Consider the following 5,180-nt stretch of genomic DNA (forward strand, 5'->3'; position numbering starts at 1 on the left):
CCATCACTTAGAGTTTCTCTCAAAGGTATAATAGATGATGACTCCTATAGAGAACAAAGACTTCAACAACTTGAGATGCTTGATGAACAGCATATAAATTCTCTTGAGCATATTCAAGGGTATCACAAAACTCTACAACGAAGCTATAATGATAAGGTTATTCAACGTTCCTTCTCAGTGGGTGACTTAGTGCTCTATGAGAATCAGCGCAATGTGAATGCCTTACCTGAAGAAAAGGGAAAATTCAGTCCTAATTGGCTTGGACCGTATATCGTTATTGAAGATTATGGATCAGGTGCTTACAAAATAGCGGATGTAGACGGTACACCTCTTAAAGACCCTATAAACGCTATGCACTTGCGTAGATACTATGCTTAATTCCTCATTCCTTATCATTTATCTATTTCCTTTCTTACTTCTTCAAAATTGGATAATATGTTAACATATCTTTGATTAGAGCAAATAGAATTAAATGATGTTTTGTTTAATCTATATTGCTTCGTTCCTGACAAGCATGTGTCTTTACTTTATGGTTTGTCTTGAATTCATTTATGTAAATTACAAAAGATTTACATTTTCATTATGTTGACATATTATACAATGTTTTTATGTGTTAAGTTGAATCATGTCATGTTGTGTTTAAATTCAAATTAAATCACATTGGTTATATGGTTCGTAGGCTTAATACATACTTTCTTCCTTATCATCAATATAGTACTTGATCAAATGTTTTAATTAAGTCACACATGTATCAATTTAATCATGGAGCATTGAGAAATCAATCACATGGAAATTAAATTCAGAACATACATGTACATCTACCAAATGTATTAACTTTAATCACAATACACATTGTTTAGGCATTAAAGATAACACGTTTGAAACAAAGAAGCATGTATATATATATATATATGTGTGGATCAATATACAAAGGTAGGTCACTACACATCCAAAATGTGACCTACCCTACATCATAAGATCATCTCCTATCCCTAGGGCTGGTGGCTGGAGAGTGACGACTAGATGCTCCCTCCTGATCCGGCCGTGCAGGTGGACCCATGGGGGTATACCGTGATATAGATCGTGAATGGCTCTGAGAGGAACTCCTACGATCCCTATCCATAAGGATAGCGCGATACGAGGTAGCCTCGGCCTGAGCTGCTGCTAGATCACACTGTGCTCGCTAAAGGTCCTCTGATAGAGCCCGCTCTCTCTCCCTCCATATCTCTACCTGTACTCGAAATGGGGAAAACAAATCATCATGCTGACCCGCATTCCCTTGAGGTCTATAAGCAACCTGTGAGGAACTAGGGATCTGTGCTGTCGTAGAGAAATCTGTCACTGCTTGCTGGATCAAGGAGCGCCACTCCTGCACATTAGCTGTAGCAGTAGAACAGATTTTGTGTTAGTTCCATTTTATATCATCAAAACATCAATCAATCAATATAAATGTAGTATACCTGGATCTCCCTCACGCCAGTAGGGATCGTGATATGGTAGCATCTGTGACTGGGAACTACTAAGCTCCCCACGCTCGAGCGATTTGTGCGCGATAGGTGCAGGTCTCCGTAGCGCCTTGTGTTCCCCCTTTTGGGGAATAACGAGAGGATCTAAGGCTACGGTATCATCCCCTGAATGGTGAGGAGCTGCATCTGACTCCTCCTCATCATCTCTATCCTCCTCTTCTTCATCATCCCCATCCTCATCATCATATCTATCCTCCTCTTCTTCGTCATCCCCATCCTCATCATCATCTCTCTCCTCCTCGTCATCATCCTCGTCCTCCTCCTCCTCAGCACTAGGCTGATCTCCTATAGGCGGATCAGGACCTCCTACCTCCTCATGATCCTCTACCTCCTCTAGCTCCTCCGGTCTGGATCCCTGATCCTCATCTCGATCTCCATGCCTCCATGGACCTGGATGGCCTGTCGGGTGATCTAGTGGAAAGATAGGCCCTGGGTATGATCTCATAAACCAGGAATGATACCTGTGCTGTGCCTCGGGGTCTGCAGCATAATCAGTGACCACATCCTCATCGGACCCCTCTATATCTATGATCTCGATATCGTCTATCGTCGGTCTCGCTACTGCTCTGGGTCTGGGAAGGACTCGTGAGTGTCGAGTGTAGATGGGCACATCGGCTGGGACACACTGCTCTAGCCCGAACTGCCTCCGTACTCGATCAAAGTAGAATGGGACTATGATGTGTGGATATCATCCTCTCAGTAGGCGGTTCCTCTATAGGCATGCTAACTGTCTCTCCATCCCATCCCATCTGTGCATCCGCAGATATGGTCTCCACACGGTCACCTCGGCTGTCAATCTGTCAACTATCACTCTCCAATACAATAGATCTCCAAATCTCCACTCGCTGGTAAGTGGATAAGCAAATACCCTAGGTCGCTCACTAGCCGTACTCATCAGATAGCCGACAGGCCTGGTGCATGTAAAGTTCTCAAATATCCACACCTGTAGAAGTGTGCATGTCATCAAGCTGCAACCCTATCCGAAAACATACTCCTTGAGGTCGTGATAGAGATGTGCGAGCATACTCCGACCCCAGGCATATACTCTCCTGTGTCTCTCCATAGCCCTGATGCACCATGTGAGACCCCCATGCATGTGTGTACCTCGCCCATTAGGGCAGACAACTAGTGCAATGATGGCTATCATAAGACGTCTCATGAGGGGCACCTCTCCTTTAGGGTGTAAGAGCCAGCTAACCATGATACGACCTCTCGTCTCGCTCGACATGACTCTCCCTATGCAATATACCTACTCCCTCTGATGATCCTCTACTGATCGATCGGTCACATATGTCACGGTAGCTCCTCTGATCGGTAGGCGAAGAATGCGGTACACATCCTCAAGTGTCACCATCATCTCCCCTACTGGAAGCTAGAACGTGCATGTATCAGGATCCCATCGCTCCATGAGTGCCATCAGCATCGTGGGATGAAATCGGATGGCCGACATAAGAATCATAGACCACAAACCTACTATCGACAATGTGTCTCTCTCTGCCTGAGTAAGTCGGGGAATCTGATCTCGCAAACTATGAAGAATCTGCCCCGCCATGTGCTCTCTCATGTACGGGAGACCCTGCATCACAAAAACATAACTATAATCAGTACTCAATCATCAAAAATCATTCATGCAAACTGTCGAACATTGTATGCTAACCCTGGCATTTCTCCATGGAGCCCTGAAGGGACCATGACGCCCTGAGGGGACCATGGCAACCCACAGGGACCATGGCACCCTGTGTGGGACCCACGGTCAGGTTCCAAGGCCCGCAAATGATCATAGAAAGTCAAATGCAGAAAATCAAAAGTCAAAGTTCAGTCAACTCACCTCGTCCAGTGGCTCGTCATCGATCACGGCCTGTCGCATGATCTCAATCCTCGTGGGACGCTCCGGTCGTCGTGAAGGCATGATGATGGCTATGTGGGCTCTGCTGCAATGAACAGCATTCAGAATCAACAAAGTGACAAGTGCAAATGTCACTTTCAAAGGTATATACTTCCATTCTTTTACATTTACTTTCAAAACCCTAATTTTCCTCTATCACTCATTTCATCATAACTTGAGTTTGGGAGATGCGATTTTCGAACCGTTTGTTGCATAGGAATTGTATTTTCGCTCCCCTACTCTCGGGATGTTCCAAAAGTGCTTTGATGAAGCCTTTTCAGTGAACATGCCTCATCAATACTCTCTTACACAATTTGTCGTAAGTAAACATGCTACCCTGTTTTACCTCCCTAATAAGCAAGTCGAAACAGGGGGGGCATATAGCTACTCACAAATTTCATCACCTTCCTTAGTAAGCATTAGGTGATTTTGTGATCTAACGTGTGTTTTTTAGGGTGCGGTTCCTAACTGTGTACTGCAGATACCGCTGGGGGCTTGGTCCGACAACTTATGGATATATCCTTTTTAAAATGATGTTTACTTTCTGTACTTTAGCTTGCATATGCACGTAGTACTCATATGACCGCTAAAGTGTGGGCTAAATGTAACGTCATAAATTGTACGCACTTGCTAAAGCAGTACAATTTAACACCTAGTTTAGCACCCGCCTTGGCGCAATTGCATTTTGCATTACATTTCCCCTTTAGCACTTAATTAATCAAATTAATTAGGTCTAAAGGTTCTATTTCATCATCTTCTACATCATAAAGTCGGGCCCTTTCATTAAAGCGTGCCCCTTTCATTTTATTCCTCCAAGACATCACTTAATCAAAAACCCTAATTAGGCCCTATTCTGAGCTTGGGGGCTTAATTTCGGGGGTCAAAACATCTCGAAATCACCTGTAACTTCAGGATTCTCTCTAAAATCATCATATCTGACGGCCCTGAAAATTTGGTGAAAAGTTGTTGGGACCGTGGCGCCCGGAGTGCACACGGTCCCGGACATTTTTCCCGAAATTTTAGGAGTGCGATCCAATCATAAAATAAAGCTTAACCCCAAGAAATTGGCGGGATATTCAATCTCTAGGTCGGCCAAAAGTTGGAATTAAGACCTAGGGTTTCATACATAACAACTCTCTTTCTTCATTTGAAGGGATCAGAATTTTGTTTTTAGGAACCTCATATGCAGCGAAAGAGAAAATCTTTGAAGACTTCAACAACATTCAACATCCCTCTATCAAGCATTTATCAATTCCATTCATCCATTTAGGGTTTGGAAGACATTGGAGAGCAATAGGAGATTACCGACTGAAGATTGGCTTGTACTCCTCCCTTGAGGGTTGGGTATGATTTCATATTGTTTTCATGTCTTTGCATAAGCTTCAATATCTCATTTATCCATGCTTTAGATCACTTTGCATCTTGATTTAGAGCATTTACATTATCATTAAAAAGCAATTAGGGTTTACTTTCTAGGTTGCTCTAGTTTGCTTACTTGCATTTTAGATCTTGCACACACACAAGGTCTGCACACACATTACTTTTACAATACAACTTGGCTATTCGTGGAGGTGGAAATCACTGAAGCGGGGGTTTGACTAAGGCAAAACCCTATATAGCCGCCCAAACACCTTTTTCAGATATAAGTGCAGGTTTCAAGACTTGGACGATGCCGCAGGTTGCAGATCTGGAAAAAGCAGGTCGAGACAGCACCCCCCACTAGATTGCAGAGCAGAATACCAGGACAGGGGCGTGGGGCACCCTGGTCC

Source organism: Cryptomeria japonica, chromosome 10, assembly GCF_030272615.1.
Source record: "Cryptomeria japonica chromosome 10, Sugi_1.0, whole genome shotgun sequence".
NCBI classification, from domain to species: domain Eukaryota; kingdom Viridiplantae; phylum Streptophyta; class Pinopsida; order Cupressales; family Cupressaceae; genus Cryptomeria; species Cryptomeria japonica.